The following is an 18,866-nucleotide window of genomic DNA, read 5'->3' on the forward strand; positions in this document are numbered from 1 at the left end:
TATTGCTGACTTGTACTTCCCAAGAGCTTAGTACAGTGCTCTACACACAGTAAGCTCTCAATAAATACAATTGAACGAATGAATCTCTCCCAGAACGCCCCACTCTCCATCTGCAATCATTCTGGTAGTGTATCCAGAGAGTTTTCTTGGTAAAAATATAGAAGTGGTTTACCATTGCCTCCTTCCTCACAGTAAACTTGAGTCTCCACCCTCAATTCTCTCCCATGCCCCTGCTGCCAAGCAAAGGGGAATTTTGAGTTGTAGCAGATTGTCTTCCACTCTCTAGGCACTGCCCAAGCTAGGAATGGAATGGGTATGCTTCTGCTTTACTCTCCTTCCTATAGTCAAGACTGGTGGAGTACTGGAAACTCTCCAGGTGCAACTCTGAGAGGGGACACTCTACTGTAGGAACAACAAATGGATGTTTCAGGTGAACCTTATCTGATAGGCCCTAAATCATCATCATCGCTATTAATTGGGCACTTACTATGTGCAAAACATTGTACACTGAGAGAATCAACAGGAGACAGACATACTTATTCCCCTGAATTGCTTATAAATTTCTAGGGAGGAAATGAGCTTAAACAGATGAACATGCAATCAGACGAGTTGAACACAAATGCAAACAAATGAGTTGAACAAATGCAACCAGATGAACATAAATGCAAATAACAGAAATATGTATATATGTCTCTCCCTCTCTCTCTATATATATCTTCACACATATATCCATATATGCAAATAACAGGAATATATATACATGTATGCAGAGAAGCAGTGTTGCTTATTGGGAAGAGCATAAGCTTGGGAGTCAGAGGACATGGGTTCTAATTCCCGCTCCACCACTTGTCTTCTGTGTGACCCCGGGTAAGTCACTTCATTTCTCTGTGCTTCCGTTACCTCATTTGTAAAAATGGGGGTTAAGACTGTGAGCCTCATGTGAGACAACCTGATTAGACTGTATTTAACCCAGCACTTAGAACAGTGCTTAGCACATAGTAAGTGCTTAACAAATACCATAAAAATTTGTATGTATTATGTAAGGTGATGGGAACATGGCCATAATTCTCTTGTATTGTAGTCTCCCAAGCACTGATAACAGTGCTCTGCACATAGTAATTACTCAATAAATACCACTGAATGATTGATGTACACAGGGGTATTGAAATGGCTGTGGCTTGGCTATTCCCAAAATGACCAAACATGACTCTGAAGCAAAGGCACTTTGTTGTCATCATTAATACAAATAACCCAACGATGATGAAAAGCAATGAGGAGAAAGAGCAGTTCTCTAAGCACCCAGTTAGATGTATCAGAGCAACTGTGAAAACCAACAAAGTGATGAAAAATGGTAAAAGTCCTTAGATCTGATGACATTCCTGTAAAAATTTGCAAGCAAGGAGCAAGCCTAATCTATTAGACACCTGCACAAGCTTTTCAGAAAGGCTAGCATGGTTTCCTGCTGATTAATAGAGGCAACTATGGGACATTAAGTTCCACACCAAAAGACAGGTCAGTCAGTAAGTCAGTCATATTTATTGAGCTCTTACCATGTGCAGAGCACTGTAGTAAAACACTTGGGCAAGTACTATATAACAATATAACTAACACATTTCCTGCCCACAAAGATCTTACAGTATAGAAGGCGACCTTACAGTTTAAAGGTCTATAAGGTTGTCATGGGCTTCTACCTTCCATATACTTGGATCTATATCTCTTAAAGCACCTGGTATTCACCCCAGGCCCAATCCCACAACACTTAAATACATATCCCAATACTCTTCCATTTCCCTCATCTATTAATTTATTTTCATGTCTAGACTGTAAGCTCCATGTGGGGCAAGGGTAATACAGTGCTCTGCACACAGTAAGTGCTCAATAAATATGACTGAATGAATGTCTCCCAACTCTGTTATATTGTACTCTCCCAAGTATTTAGTACAGTGCTCTACACAGTAAGTGCTCAATAAATAGCGTTAATTGATAGAGACCAGGAGCTACTACAGATACACACTTAACTTCTTCAGCGATTTTACCAACATAGCCCATGAATCATATTCTACCTCAAATGTTAGGATAAGATAGTATTGAGGTCTTGAAAAGTAGTCAGTTCAGTCAGTTCACCACCACTGAGGCAATGCTGGATAGAGCACGTGAAGAGAATGGATGACAGCATTTGGATCCATGACTTTAGAGCATTTGATATTCACCCCACTCACAGCCCCATCACACTTATGCGCATATCTATAAATCTCATATAATTTATGTATATTCATTCAATCATATTTATTGAGTGCTTACTGTGTGCAAAGCACTTTACTAAGTCCTTGGGAGAGTATTATGCAGTAACAAACAGTACAACAATACAACAACAAAATTAACAGATACATTCCCTGCCCACAGTGAGCTCACTTTCTCCCCTCTAGACTATAAGCTCTTTGTGGGGAGAGAACATAGAGAAGCAGCGTGGCTCAGTGAAAAGAGCCTGGGCTTGGGAGTCAGGTGTCATGGGTTCAAATCCCAGCGCTGCCACCTGTCTGCTGTGTGACTTTGGGCAAGTCACTTCACTAGGCCTCAGTTACTTCATCTGTAAAATAGGGATTAAGACTGTGAGCCCCACGTGGGATAACCTGATTACCTTGTAACCTCCCCAGCGCTTTGAACAGTGCTTTGCACAAAGTAAGCGCTTAACAAATACCAACATTATTATTATTATTATGACTACTGACTTTGATATTGAACCCTCCCAAGAGCTCAGTACAGTGTTCTGCATATAGTAAGCACTCAATAAATACCACTGACAATGATGGTGCCAGCAGGATAACCAAGCAGCTGCTGTATAGGGGACTGAAAGGGGACATGCAAGCAGAGAAAACAGAATAACTGTCCTAAAGACATAGATAAACACCAGAGCACATCTCTTCCATGAGGCTTTCCCTGACAAAGCCTTCCTTTCTTCTTCTCCCACTTCCTTCAAAATCACCCTGACTTGCTCCCTTTATCCATCCCCTCTCCCAGCCCCACAGCAGTTACATACATATCTGAGACTTCTTTATTTATATTAATGTCTGCCTCCCCCTCTATACAATAATCTCAATGTAGGCAGGAAATGTGTCTGTTTTTTATTATACTGTACTATCCCAAGTGCTTAGTACAGCATTCTGTGAACAGTAAGTGCTCGAATATCACTGACTTTTAGACTGTGAGCCCACTGTTGGGTAGGGACTGTCTCTATATGTTGCCAACTTGTACTTTCCAATCGCTTAGTACAGTGTTCTGCACACAGTAAGCACTCAATAAATACAATTGATGATGACTGACTGACTTCCCAAATAAGGTGATGCAACAGTGGACTGTTGAGAAACCATCATGGCAGACAGACCAGCTTCCCAGATGGCATTCTGGCAAAGGTGGTGTGAAGATCGGGGTTGATATCAAGAAAGGCAGGCCCTATATGGGATAAACGCTTCCACACAGTAAGAAATGATCCAAGTGCATTCATTCATTCATTCAATCGTATTTATTGAGCGCTTACTGTGTGCAGAGCACTGTACTAAGCGCTTGGGAAGTCCAAGTTAGCAACATATAGAGACTGGTCCCTACCCAACAGCAGGCTCACAGTCTAGAAGGGGGAGACAGACAACAAAACATATTAACAAAATAAAATAAATAGAACAAATATGTACAAGTAAAATAGAGTAATAAATATGCACAAACATATATACATAGTGACTTGAATATAAATAGCACACCCCTCTAAATGTTTATCACAACCCAAAATTTGGTAACCCAGTTTTTGAGGGGCTAATCGGGGAAGGAATCCTATCACTGTCTATTTTACCTCTCTCATCTCCTTCTACCATTTGGCCTGCATATTTTGCTCCTCTAATGCCGACCCGTTCTCTGGACCGTGATCTCATCTGTCCCCCTGCTGACCCCTCATCCACCTCCTCCCTCTGGCTTGGAACTCCATCCCCCTTCATATCCGACAGACCAGCACTCTCCCCACCTTCAAAGCCACAGCTCTAAGGTCAATGTCCACATCTCCTTCAAGAGGCCTTCCCCGACTAAGCCCTCAGTTCCCCCAGCTCCCGCTCCCTTCTGCTTCACCTGGGCACTTGGACCTGTTATCCTTTCCAGGAAGAGGGTTTTAATCCTGCTTCCGCCATTTCATTCATTCATTCATTCAATGGTATTTATTGAGCGCTTACTGTTTACAGAGCACTGGACTCAGCGCTTGGGAAGTACAAGTCGGCAACATATAGAGATGGTCCCTACCCAACAACGGGCTCACAAGGTAGTGCACACAAGGTAGAAGAGAACGCCAGCTGCATAACATTCTTTTTAGACATATCCACACAGTGATAGGATCCGGGTCACTAATGCTACCTCTGAAAACCAAGGGAAGCTCTCTGTGTGCCCTGGTATAGGTGGTCAATTGTAAAACAGCAACCACCTCACAGTAAAATAATTGGCAGTCAAGGTGAGCAGTGAGTTACTGTACTGAAGAAATCCCTCTCGTCATTACAAGCGAATAAGGGAGAATCTACTGCTGACTGAAGTGGCCTGGATTTACCAGGCCTAGTTAGAAGAAAACCCCTCAAACTCTTTAGGCCCTATGTTTCCAACCTGCAAAATGGACAGAATTACTTCTCCCCGCCATGTTTCCATGCGTTTATTAGGTGTTTGGAGATGTTTTCTGGAAAGGAATATATACCCTGTATGAACACATTACAAACTGGTATAGGACTGAGAAAGTAGTCAGACTTTTTTGGAGGTCAGGGATAGAGGTAAAAGATCCACAGCAGCTTGGCCAGGTGGATAGAGCACGGGCCTGGGAATCAGAAGGTCCTGGTTCTAATTCTGGATCCACCACTTGTCTGCTATGTGACCTTGGGCAAGCCACTTCACTTCTCTGTGTCTCAGTTATCTCAACTATAAAATGGGGATTGAGACTGTGAGCCCCATGCAGGACAAGGACTGTGCCCAACTGGATTTGCTTTGCACTCACCCCAGCTTAGTAAGCCCCTAACAAACATCATTATTATTATTATACACATGCACCTCCTGTGGTCTGCTCTTCCAGCTTTCGGAACCCACCACAAGAAGAAGAGGTCCAACTGAAAGAGAAGCAGTATGGTCTAGTGGATAGAGCACAGGCCTGGAAGTCAGAAAGACCTGGGTTCTAATCCTGGCTCCACCACTTGTTTGCTGTGTGACCTTATGCAAGTCACTTCACTTCTCTGTGCCTCAGTTACATCGACTATAAAATGGGGATTGAGACTGTGAGCCCCAATGTGGAACAGGGACTGCATCCAACCCAATTTGCTCGTGTTTAACAAATAGCATTAAACAAACAGAAATGTGGTAATATATTTCTTTTTGCCTAAGCTATATTGGGGGTTTGAGGGACACAAGGTTGAGTTGATATGTGTTATTTTAGACTAAACCCTTTCTCCAGTCCTTTTCCCAAGCATAGTCTCCAATCAGCTTGATAACAAAAGCTTGTGGTGCCTGATGTCTACTAATCAGTCAGTCAACTGATGGTATTTATTGAGTGCTTACTGCATGCAGAGCACTCTAAGTGCTCGGGAGAGTACAGACAAACAGAGTAGGTAGACACTTTCCCGGTCCACAAGGAATTTACAGGCTAAAGGGGGAGATAGACATAAAACTAAAGATATGAACCAAGTACCAAGGGACTGAGGGTGGGGTGAATATCAAGTGTTAAAAGAACACAGATCCAAGAGTATAGGTGACGCAGCAGGGAGAGGGAGTAGGGGAAATGAAGAGTTAGTTGTGGTAAGCCTTTTGGAGGAGATATGATTTTAGTAAGGCTTTGATGAGGTCCCAAGCAGCTGGCCTCCTACCCTCGGAGGGAAGATGAGAGAGGAGGAGGGTACTGGGGAGGAGAAAGCAGGTCGGTAATCAGATCACCCGACTTGGCCCTTGAAGTTCCGAACCTCAGTGGCTATAAATGCTATCTTGTCGACCTGGACTTTGGTATTTTCTGCTATTATCCTTTCCATTTTGTGATAGCAATCTGGTCAATATCTTGTTTGGAAATCTGCTTTAGCCATGACCATCAGGGCTTTCATAGAACTCTCAGATGGGTTCTGGCTTCAACTTCAATCCCACAATGTCCTTGGATCATCCAAAACACAGGGTGACTAATTTTGCTCTTAGTTCTGCCATTACACAGCTAAGCAGTCCCAATTTTGATCCCATGAAACAAAAGCTTTGGAGTCTAATAATGACATAAAATACAGCCCATTATTGGAACCTGCCCTATTCTTTCCAATTTGAGAAGCAATAATTCTTGGCTGGAGGAGAGAGTGAGTTCACTTTTCTTTTTCATGTATAGAATTTGTGGTTTAAATGAAGTGATAAAACCTACCCATATATTGATTTCAGCATTCAGTTTGACAGTACTTAACTGTTTTTGTGCCAACTCTGGAGAAGAAATGCCAACAACTCCCTAAGACATTATGTAATTACTGAAGTCAAGTCCAGCACAACATCAGCAACTGAAATGTTGAAAGATGGAATTACTTTCCTCTAAAATAATTTTTATGGTTGTTAGTTATACCAAGGAAGCATTCTGATGGGTGTGCCTATCATGGCCTGATGCAGTGTTTTGTTCCTCTGTCTATAAATGCAGATTGAAAAGAGGAAAATCCCAGTAACTGGAAAAAAAAACCATCGGAACCTGAGAACCAGTGTGGCCTAGCGGATAGAGTAGGGGCCTGGGAATCATCAGAAGGACCTGGGTTTTAGTTTCAGCTCCACCACTTGTTTGTTGTGTGACCTTGGGCAAGTCACTTAACTTCTCTGTGCCTCAATTACCTCACCGGTAAATTGAGGATAAAGATTGTGAGGTCTATGTGGGACACGGACTGTGTCCAAATTGCTTAACTTGAATCTACTCCAGGATTTAGAACAGTGCCTGGTACATAGTAGGAGCTTAACAAATAGCACAAACACAAAAAACACCTTGAGTGTTTCTCTGGGGGGCCTCTTGACCCCCACAATCGCCCAAGATTTTATGTTCCCCTCCCAGGTTTCGCTGATCATGGACATCACTTCCTGTTCCTCCCTCAGACTGTGAGCTCTATGTAGACCATAGACTTTGTTTGATCTGATTGTACTACATCTACTTCATAGTTTAGCACAGAGCTTTATACATAGTAAAGTATCACCATTATTATTCTTAGGGTTGGGCATTTCAAATAAAAAAATAATGGATATAAATATGTGGGATCCAGAAGTAATGGCCTTACTGGGGAGCAACAATCCAAACCTCCACCATCACTTGAACCATATCCATCTGACAAAAAAATCTCCTCTAAAAATCCTCTGTAGGTAATAAAATTCTGCTGATCACTCAATATTCCTTATTTCTAAAAAAATAACCACCATGCTATAGTGGTAGTGAAGCAGCATGGCTCAGTGGAAAGAGCCCGGGCTTTGGAGTCATAGATCATGGGTTCAAATCCCGGCTCTGCCAATTGTCAGCTGTGTGACTTTGGGCAAGTCACTTAACTTCTCTGGGCCTCAGTTACCTCATCTGGAAAATGGGATTAAGACTGTGAGCCCCCCTGTGGGACAACCTGATCACCTTGTAACCTCCCCGGCACTTAGAACAATGCTTTGCACATAGTAAGCACTTAATAAATGCCATCCTTATTATCATTAGTAGTAGTAGTAGTGGTGGTAGTAATAATGGTATGTACTGAGTGCTCAAAGGTGCCATGCTAAAAATCTTTGAAAGTACAAAAGACATAAGAGACATGATCCCCACAAGGAGCTTATACTCTAATGTAGGAGGCAGACATTAAAATAACTACAATCTACAGTTGCCCTTGGTACTCAAAGAAGACAGCATTGATCACAGAGTTCACCTATGATTTCCAAATAGAGTAACCGGAATAAATTATTGAAGGTGCATTTGAATATCTGATGATGGAGTCTCCTGTAGGGAGTGATGGATGAGCAAACTGAAGAGGAATTCATGATCACGTTAGTGGTTTGTGCAATACCACTCACATTGTCTTTTACCTGGGACACTACCTTTCGCTGAATTATGGATTGCGGTGACCACTCAGTTAATCAGAAGCATTTCTTGAGTGCTTAAAGTGTGCAGAGCACTGTACTAGCATTTGGTTTGATTTGTTCTTTCCAAATGCTTAGTACAGTTCTCTTCACACAGTAAGCGCTCAATAAATATGATTGAATGAATGAATTTGGGAGAGTACAATATAACCAAGTTGGTAGACACATTCTCTACCCACAAGGAGCTTACAGTGTAGAAGAGGTGACAGACATTAACATAAATAAATACATAATGGATATGTAATGTACATGCTGTGGGCAATTCAGGCTGGAAAGGGTGGGGCAGCACATTGTGATGTGAACATGGCAGATTTTTACAAATAGTACTATTTGCAGTTGAATAATAATAATTGTGATCTTTGTTAAGTGCTTACTGTGTTCCAGGCACTGTACTAGAGAAGTAGTGTGGCTCAGTGGAAAGAGCATGGGCTTTGTCGTCAGAGGTCATGGGTTCAAATCCCAGGTCCTCCACTTGTCAGCTATGTGACTTTGGGCAAGTCACTTAACTTCTCTATTCCTCAGTTCCCTCATCTGTAAAATGGGGATTAAGACTGTGAGCCCTCTGTGGGACACCCTGATCACCTTGTATCTCCCCCAGCACTTAAAACAGTGCTTTGAAAATAGTAAGCACTTAATAAATGCCATCATCATGATTATTATTATTACTAAGTGCTGGAGTAGATACAAGGTAATCAGGCTGGACACAGTCCCTTTCCCACATAGGGCTCACAGTCTATCTCCATTTTACAGATGAGGGAACTGAGGCACAGAGAAGTGAAGTAACTTATCCAAGGTCACACAGCAGACTACTAGTGACAGAGCTAGGATTAGAACCCAGGTCCTTTTTATTCCCAGGTCTGTGGTCTATCCATTAGACCTTGCTGTTTATAATAATAATAATAATAATAATAATGGTACTTGTTAAGTGCCTAATTTGTGCCAGGCACTGTACTAAGTGCTGGGGTGGATACAGGAAAATTGAGTTGGGCCCAGTCCCTGTTCCCTGTGGGGCTCAAAGTCTCAATCCCCATTTTACAGATGAGGTTACTGAGGCACAGATAAGTGAAGTAACTTGCTCAAGGTGACACAGCAGACAAGTGGAGGAGCGGGGATTAGAACCCATGACCTTCTGAATTCCAGGTCCATGCTCTATCCACTATGCCATGCTGCTTCTCTTTAGTGCCTACGCTCTGCCACGAACACCACCAGCCAGCTTGCAGTTGCCTCAGTCGCTGCTGTGTTCTTTGTCGCCCGTGTTTGCTAGCTATCTTTCAGGACTACTGCTAGACCCGTCTACCTTGCAGAATGTCCTAGGTGATTTTGCTCTGAAACTTTCACCACTGATGGCACTGTTCCAGTAGAGAAAACAACCATTATGGCACTTGTAAAATACTTACTACGTACTATGCACTGTTCTAAGCTCTGGGATAAATACAAGTCAATCAGGAAGATCTGCCCTTTCCTCCCCATCTAAACCACTATCTTGTTAGTACAATCACTCATAATATCCCGACTGGATTACTGCATCAGCCTTCTTTATGATCTTCCAACCTTCTGTCTCTCCCCACTTCAGTCTATACTTCACTCTGCTGCCTGGATTATCTTTCTACAGAAGCACTCTGGGCATGTCACCCCCCTCCTCAAAAATTTCCAGTGGTTGCCTGTCAACCTTCACATGAAGCAAAAACTCTCGACTTCAAGGCTCTCCATCAACTCGCCCCCTCCTACCTCCCCTCCCTCCTGTCCTTCTCCAGCCCAGCCCACACACTCTGCTCCTCTGCTGCTAACCTCCTCACTGTGTCTCGTTCTCTCTTGTTCCACCATCAACCCCTTGCCCACATCCTATCTTTGGCCTGGAATGCCCTCTCTCCTCACATCTGCCAAACTAGCTCAATTCCCCCTTTCAAACCCTACTGAAAGATTGCGGCCTCCTGGAGGCCTTCCCAGATTGAGACTCCTCTTTCCTCTGCTCCTCCTCCCCTCCCCATCGCCCTTACTCCCTCCCTCTGATCTACCCCCCTCCCCGCCCATAACACTTGTGTATATATGTACATATTTATTATTCTATTGATTTTATTAATGATGTGTGTATATCTATAATTATATTTATTTATTTTGATGCTACTGATGCCTGTCTACTTATTTTGTTGTCTGTCTCCCCCCTTCTAGACTGTGAGCCTTTTGTTGGGTAGGGATTGTCTCTGTTGCCGAATTGTACCTTCCAAGCTCTTAATACAGTGCTCTGCAAACAGCACAGTAAGCTCTCAATAAATATGATTGAATGAATGAATATAGTCCCTGTCCCACATGGAGCTCACATTCTTAATCCCCAATTTACAGATAAAAAAGCTGAGGCCCAAAGAAGTTAAGTGATTTGCCCAATTGCCAGAGATGAGATTAGAACCCAGGCCCATGATCTATCTACTATTCAGGCCCAGAGCCCAGGTCTTCTGATTCCTAGAATTGTGTTCTTTCCACTAGACCAATAACAGGGCTATTAAAGGGCATTGTTAAAATAAGAATATTTGATATAAAAATCCATCATTTTACAGGAAAGCAATCACTGAATGTACAGTGCCTCTGCACCACTGCTTCACGTAAAACATCCATTTGTTCTAGTGAAAGCATGTGTGTTGTCCCTCTATTAGAGAATATTAGTAGAATAGAACACTAGAGAGAAGTAGCATGGTCTAATGTATACAACCCGGGCTTGGGAGTCTCCCAGACTAAGCCCTACCTTCCCTCATCTCCAACTCCCTTCTGCATCACTCTGACTTGCTCCCTTTGCTCTTCCCTCCATCCTAGCCCCACAGCCCTTATGCACATATCTGTAATTTTATTTATTTGTATTGATGTCTCTCTCTCCCCCCCAAGCTCGTTTTGGGTAGGGAATGTGCCTGTTTATTGTTGTATTGTACTCTCCCAAGTGCTTAGTACAGTGCTCTGCACTCAGTTAACACTCAATAAATATGATTGAATGAATTAGTGAATGAGTCAGACCGACCTGGATTCTAATCCTGACTCCATCACTTGTCTGCTCTGTAACCTTGTGCAAATCACTGGACTACTCTGTGCCTCCTTACTTCATCTTTAAAATGGAGATTAAGATTGTGAACCCTTTGTGATGCAGGGACTGTGACCAACCTGATAGCTTGTATCTATCTACCCAAGGCTTAGTACAATGCCAAACACATAGTAAGTGCTTAACAAATACCATAAAAAATAAACAAAAAACATGAAAACCCCTCAGAACTCAGGTTTTCATTTTGACATTTCTGAGAGCTTCAGCTCAACAGATTCAGCATTTCTGATTGATTTTTCTAATATAAAACTACAAAGTAAAATATTTGTGCCTTTGCCTTATTGCTTCACATCTTTTCAATATCTCGCACTGGCATGTCTTTTCTATATCAGCCTGTGTTAAATAGCGTTTCAATTCACTCATCTGGAGGTGCAAAAAATTATTTTCTAGAGAGTGGTCTGGATACTGCAAGCCCTCAATAAATACCATTCACTGATTGATTGCTGGATCTAAAACCTTCTCCGCCAAAGTTACTGTTATCATGAGTTGTCAGTAAAAAGATTTCAATTCTGGTGAACTTAATCTATGAAAATGTCCTAAACAATAATCTAAGGCTATTTGTGAAGCTCTCAAAATACTCCTCCTCCTCCTGCTTCTCTCAGGATGGCACCTGGAGAGTTTCCAGTACTCTACCAGTCTCGGCTACAGGAGGGAGAGTCAAGAGGAGGCATACCCATTCCATTCCTAGCTTGGGCAGTGGCTAGCAAGTGGAAAGCAATCTGCTATAAGTCAAAACTCACTCGGGCTGGGCAGCAGCAGCATGGGAGAGAGTAGAGGGTGGAGACTCATTTACTGCATGGAAGAAGGCAATGGTAAACCACTTCCATACTCTTACCAAGAAAACTCTATGAATGCACTACCAGAATGACTGCAGATGGAGGTGGGGCGTTCGGGGATAGATGTGTCCATGGAGTTGCTGTGGGTCGGAAATGACTTGACAGCATAACACATGACAGCTACTACCAATAATAATTGTTAAGCACTTCATATGTGCCAAGGACTCTCAAGTGGTGGAGTAGATAAAAGATAATTAGGTTGGACACAGTCCCTTTCCCACACAGCATTCATAAATAAGAGAGGAAGGAGAACAGGTACTTTCCACTTCATCCAAACTGATCTCGGTACTTTGAACTCAGCTATCTTACTGCTAATAATAAAAATAGTGATAATAATAAATAATAGCAATAATGGTATTTAAGTGCTTACTATGTGCCAGGCACTGTAGTAAATGCTGGGGTGAATACAAGCAAACCAATTTGGACACGGTCCCTGTCCCAGGTGGGGCTCACAATCTCTGTCCCCATTTTACAGATGAGGTAACTGAGGCATAGAGAAGTGAAGTGACTTGCCCAAGGTCACACAGCAGACAAGTGGCAGAGCTGGGATTAGAACCCATGACCTTCCAACTCCCAGGCCCACACTCTATCCACTATGCCATGCTGCTTCTCTGTAATAGTTATGGTATTTGTTGAGTGCTTACTATGTGCCAAGCACTGTACTAAGTGCTGTGGTGGATACAAGCAAATGGGATTGGACACAGTCCCTGTCCCACGTGGGGCTCACAGTCTCCATTATCATTTTCCAGATGCGGGAACTGGGGCCCAGAGAAGTGAAGTGATTTGCCCAAGGTCACACAGCAGGGTTGTGACAGAGCTGGGATTAGAACCAATGACCTTCTAACTCCCAGGCCTGTGCTCTATCTGCTATGCCAGGCTGCTTCACAACCCCTTGTCCACATTGTCTTTCTGGTCTGGAACTCCATCCCCATTCATATATGACAAATCACCACTCTCCTTACCTTCAAAGTCCTCCTAAAAAAATCACATTTTCTCCAAGAGGCCTCGCCCAACTAAGTCCTCATTTCCCCCTCTCACCCTCCCTGCTGCAATGTCTAGGCACTTGGTATCTACCTTTTAAGCACCTGAAATTCACTCCACCTTCAGCCCTACAACATGTATGTACTTATACTCCCTTCTAGACTGTGAACCCACTGTTGGGTAGGGACCATCTCTACATGTTGCCAACTTGTACTTCCCAAACGCTTAGTAATAATAATAATGATGGCATTTATTAAGCGCTTACTATGTGCAAAGCACTGTTCTAAGCGCTTTGGAGGTTATAAGGTGATCAGGTTGTCCCACGGGGGGCTCACAGTCTTCATCCCCATTTTACAGATGAGGGAACTGAGGCACAGAGAAGTGAAGTGACTTGCCCAAAGTCACACAGCTGACAGTTGGCGGAGCTGGGATTTGAACCCATGACTTCTGACTCCAAAGCCCGGGCTCTTTTCCACTGAGCCATGCTGCTTAGTACAGTGCTCTGCACACAGTAAGCACTCAATAAATATGATTGAATGAATGAATGAATGAATCCTTAAACTCTGTCATCTGCCACATCTCTCATCTATTTAAGGCCAATCTCCTCTTCTAAACTGTAAACTTCTTGTGGGCAGGAACATAACTACCAACTCTACTATACAGCACTCTCCCAAGCACTTAGTACGGTACTCTGATTGATTTTGCTGATGAGGAAACTAGAAACAGAGAAGTGAAGGAATTTGCCCAAGTTGTCACAGCAGCCAAGTGGCAGAACCGGGATTAGAATACAGGTCCTCTGACTCTCAGGCCAGTGTTCTTTGTGCTATACCATATGCTGCTTCTCACTAAGCCATGTTGCAGAAGTGGATAACCTCATCCTTTCTGATAGTGTACAGATCATTTTTTATTAGATTTAAATGTATCAAGTTTAACTTTTTGACTAAAATTTAAATATTCCTTTTTAACCTAGTTTAATTTGTCCCCTCATTGAATTTCTCTTTCAAAACTAAAAATTAACTTACAAAGCAAATTGATTGTGCTCAAGAACAGAAAACTTTCTGATCCAGAAATGTCAATTACTAGTGGAAGCAAATGCTGTCTCTTTCATTCTCCATAACAGAGTGGTTTGGGGCAGCAAGAACTTTTCCAGTAATTACCTTGATTGCTCAGATGACCTGGGGATTATTTTGCATGATACCTCCATATTTATGGACACAAAATGGCCACTTTGAGGACAGTTCTGTAGTTTTAAACTTTAAAATGCCAGTGAGGCTGAGGAATGAAATAGAGGGATATGGAATCCTCACTTTTATGATAATGATAGTAATAATAATAATAATAATGATAGTAATGTTAAATGCTTATGATGTAGCAGACACCCTAATAAGGGCTGGGATGGATCCAAGCAAATCGGGTTGGACACAGTCCCCGTACAACATGAGCACACAGTCTAAATAAGGAGGGAGTAGGATTTAATCCCCATTTTACAGATGTGGTAACAGACACAGAGAAGTGAAGTGACTTGCCCAAGGTCACACAGCAGAAGAGTGACAGAGTCAGGATTAGAACCTAGGTCCTTCTGACTCCCAAGCCTATACTGTATTCACTAGGCCATGCTGCTTCCCCTTATAAAGTTGAAGTTTCTTCTTCACATGTCCGGTTAAGCAGTCTGAGAAAATTCCTCATATTTTAAAATGATACAAAGCTTCTTGTAGGGATAAAGGCCAAGAGGGTAACTGAAGCACCTCTATCATATTTGAAAGCCCTTCTCAAGGTTAAAAGAAAAACTCACCATGTGATTTCAAAGCTGCACTTTGAAAAAAGCTCTTCAGGCTAGGCAGGAGCAGAGAAGGCTAGAGCTATTCTCTGCTTCACAGGAAAAACAAACCATTGTCTTTTGAATCCATTTGCAAGAAGGCTTGAGTGCTTCCTTAAAAGCAGCATTTTTTCTACAAGGTTACATATGTGGACAACTTCAATTCTTTATTCCTCACATTTTGTCCATTGTATTCAGCTGCCTATCTTTGAAGGTGTAAATGGAAGAGCTTCTTGGAAGACAGGAAAATCTGAAAGCATTTTGAAGGTGACATTTAGAGTAAGTGCCAAAGCAACTCCTCAAGACTCAAAACCTGATATCCACTGACAGTGGTTAGTAGAGAGGGAGAACTGAGGAAAATATGTGGTTGGAGACATTGCCAAGGCGTGGGCGAATGAAACTGGTTTAACATCAACCAAGAATGTCCCTTGGTTATTAGAAACTGCCACTTTTGTATTCAGAATGGAATGAATTAGAGGACCTGGGTTCTATTCCCAGCTCTTCCACTAGCCTGCTGTGACACCTTGGGAAAGTCCTTTGACTTCTCTGTGCCTCAGTTTCCTAATCTGGAAAATGGGCTTTAAAAACCCATTCACCATCCTAATTAGATGGTGGACCCCAAGTAGGATGGGGGCTGTGTCCTACCTGATTATCTTATATCAATCCTGTGCTTAGCTGGGTGTCTGGCAAGTAGTAAGCATTTAATACCACAGTTATCAATCATTGGTATTTGAAGGGCTTACTCTGTGAAGAATACTGTATTAAATGCTGGGAAGAGTACAGTACAATAGAGTTGGCAGACACGAGCCCTGGAAACAGGGAGCTTACAGTCTTGAGGAGGAGACAGACAAAATATATTTCAGATAGGGGAAATGATATAGTGTAAGGATATATACACAGGTGCTGCAGGGTTAAGGGTGGGATGAATAGCAAGTGCTTGAGGGGTACAGATCCATGCACAGAGGTGATGCAGAAGGGGAGGCAAATAGAGGAAATGAGGGCTTAGTCAGGAAGACCTCTTGGAGGAGATGGGATTTTAACAGAGTTTGAAGATGGGGGATATAGGTAGCCTGTTGGCTATGAAGGGGGAGGGAATTTTAGGCTGGTTTTTGAAGAGTGAAGTGTGCGGACTGGGTTGTAGTAGGAGAGTAACAAAGTGAGTTAGGAAAGGGGCAGAGTGTTTGAGTTCCTTAAAGCTGATGGTAAGGTGTTTCTGTTTGATGCAGAGGTGGATGGGCAACTAATCAGATGTTCTTGAGGAATCATGGAATGAACTTTATTTTAGAAAATGATCCAGGAAGCAGAATGAAGTATAGGCTGGAGAGGGGAGACACAGGAGGAAGGGAGGTCAGTGAAGAGGCTAATAGTCAAGACATGCTTGAATCAGCATAATAATTTGGATAGAGAGGAAAGGGGAGATTTTAATGATATTGTGAAGGCAGAACCGACAGGATTTAGTGACAGACCAAATATGCAGGTTGAATGAGAGAGACAAGTCAAGGAAAATGCCAAGGCTCTGGGCTTGCGAGACTGAGAGGATAGTGGGGTTATCTACGGTAATAATAATAATAATAATAATAATAATAATAATAATAATAATAGTATTTGTTAAGCACTTAACTATGTGCCAGGCACTGTAGTAAGCGCTGGGATGGATACAAGCAGATCGGGTTGGATACAGTTCCTGTGCCACATGGGGCTCACAGTCTCAATCCCCATTTTACAGATGAGGTAACTGAAGCACAAAGAAGTGAAGTGACTTGCCCAAGGTCACACAGTAGACAAGTGGTGGAGGCAGAATTAGAACCCAGGACCTTCTGACTCCCAGGCCCATGCTGTATCTACTATGCCATGCTGCTTCTCTAAAAGATACAGGGTGGGTTTGGGTGGAAATCAATCAAATTTATTGAGTGCTTACCGTGTGCAGATAACTGTACCAAGTGATTGGGAGAGTACAGTATAACAATGAGGAGTTCTGCTTTGGATATATTAAGTTTGAGTTGTCAGTGGGAATATCCAATTAATCATTTGTATTTATTGAGCACTTCCTGGATGCGGAGCACTGTTCTCAGCACTTGGGAGAGTACAACACAGTTTAACAGACACATTCCCTGCTCATGATAATCTGATAATCTAGAGGGGGAGACAGACATTATATGACATTTATATGACAGACATTAATATAAATAAATGAATTATGAATACATACTTAAGTGCTGTGAGCTGGGAGGAGGATGAATAAAGGGAGCAAGTCAGGGGGATGTAGAAGGGAGATGAGATGAGGAAATGAGGGCTTGGTCAGGGAAAGCCTCTTGGAAGAGATGTGTCTTCAATAAGGCTTTGAAGTGGGGGGAAGAGTAACACTCTGTCGGGTATGTAAAGGGAGGGCGTTCCAGGCCAGAGGCAGGACATGGGGGAAAAGTCAGTGGTAAGATGGATGAGACTGAGGTACAGTGAGTAGGTTGGCATTAGAAGAGCAAAGTGTGGGGGCTGGGTTGCTATAGTAGAGGAGAGGAGAGGTAAGAGGGGCCAAGGTGATTGAGGGCTTGAAACCCGGTGGTAACAAGCTTCTGTCTGATGCGGAGATGGATGGGCAATCACTGGTGGTCCTTGAGGAGTGGGGAAATGTGGCCCGAACATTTTCTAGAAAAATGATCCAGGTAGCAGAGTGAAGTATGGACTGAAGTGAGGAGAGACAGGAGGCAAGGAGGTCAGCAAGGAGGCTGATACAGTAATCTAGGTTGGATAGGATAAGTGCTTGGATTGATGTAGTAGCAGTTTGGTTGGAGAGGAAAGGGCAGAGTTTAGCAATGCTGTGGAGAAAGAGGAGTCAAAGCCCACACCCAGGTTATGGGCTTGTGAGACAGGAAGGATGGTGATACCGACTACAGTGATGGGAAAGTCAGGAGGAGGATAGGTTTTGGGTGGGAAGAGAAGGAGTTCTGATTTGGACCTGTTTAGTTTGAGGTGACAGGAAGACATCCAAGTAGAGGTGTCTTGAAGGCAGGAGGAAATGAGAGACTGCAGAGAGATCAGGGCCAGAGGTGTACATTTGGCAATCATCTGCATAAAGGTGGTAGTTGAAGCCATGTGAGCAATCGAGTTCTCCAAGGGAGTGGGTGTAGATGGAGAATAGAAGGGGCCCAGACCTGACCCCCCACAGTTAGGGGGTGGGAAACAGAAGAGAAACCCACGAAAGAGACAGAATGAGCGACCAGAGAGACACGAGGAGAATGAGAGGCCAGTGTCAGTGAAGCCAGGGTTGGATAATGTTTTCAGGAGAAGGGGATGGTCAGCAGTGTCAAAGGCAGCTGAATGGTCTAGGAAGATTAGGATGGAGTAGAGGCCGTTGGATTTGGCAATCCCAGTAGAGATGTCCTGTGTTTTATGAAAGGAGAGAAGGTTAGCTCTCCCCTTGAGAAGGATGAAGAGGTCCTAGTGGCCTTTACAATACATATATGGTTAAGGCACTGCCACCTACTTCATCTAACCAAGTTTTCAAGAAGTAGCATGGCATAGTGAATAGAGCATGAACCTGGGAGTTAGAAGATCATGGGTTCTAATCCCAGGTCTGCCCCTTGTCTGTTGCATGACCTTGGGCAAGTCATTTTACTTCTCTGTGTCTCAGTTTCCTCATCTGTAAAATCATCAATCGTATTTATTGAGCACTTACTGTGTGCAGAGTACTGTACTAAGCGCTTGGGAAGTGCAAGTTGGCAACATATAGAGACAGTCCCTACCCAACAGTGGGCTCACAGTCTAAAAGATAGGGATTAAGAATGTGAGCCCCACTTGAGAGAGGGACTACATTCAACTCAATTTGCTTGTATCCACCCCAGTGCTTAGTACAGTGCCTGGCCCATAGTAAGTGCTTAACAAATGCCATCATTATTTATTATCATCAAGGCAGGGCAATCCTTCTTCTTCTTATTATTATTACTATTATTATTTTTTATGAGTTTCTGCCTAATCCATAGCCACTCTCCCTGCTGCCCAGAGGGTGGCAGAAGCAAGTGAGGGAGAGGAGCTCAGGGTGGTG

At 43.0% G+C, this 18,866-nt stretch overlaps 3 non-coding genes across 3 annotated transcripts; 2 read left to right on the forward strand and 1 right to left on the reverse strand.

Moving 5' to 3' along the window:
* Nucleotides 1-256: 256 nt before the first annotated feature.
* LOC119934667 lies at nt 257-394 on the reverse strand. Its single transcript, XR_005452995.1, has one exon. It is a non-coding gene; the product is annotated as a small nucleolar RNA SNORA7 (small nucleolar RNA).
* Nucleotides 395-11,786: 11,392 nt separating this feature from the next.
* Nucleotides 11,787-11,924, forward strand: LOC119934089. Its single transcript, XR_005452859.1, has one exon. It is a non-coding gene; the product is annotated as a small nucleolar RNA SNORA7 (small nucleolar RNA).
* Nucleotides 11,925-18,207: 6,283 nt separating this feature from the next.
* LOC119936109 lies at nt 18,208-18,329 on the forward strand. Its single transcript, XR_005453645.1, has one exon. It is a non-coding gene; the product is annotated as a U6atac minor spliceosomal RNA (small nuclear RNA).
* The last annotated feature ends 537 nt before the right edge of the window (nt 18,330-18,866 follow it).

Source organism: Tachyglossus aculeatus, chromosome 1 (assembly GCF_015852505.1).
Source record: "Tachyglossus aculeatus isolate mTacAcu1 chromosome 1, mTacAcu1.pri, whole genome shotgun sequence".
Lineage (NCBI taxonomy): Eukaryota > Metazoa > Chordata > Mammalia > Monotremata > Tachyglossidae > Tachyglossus > Tachyglossus aculeatus.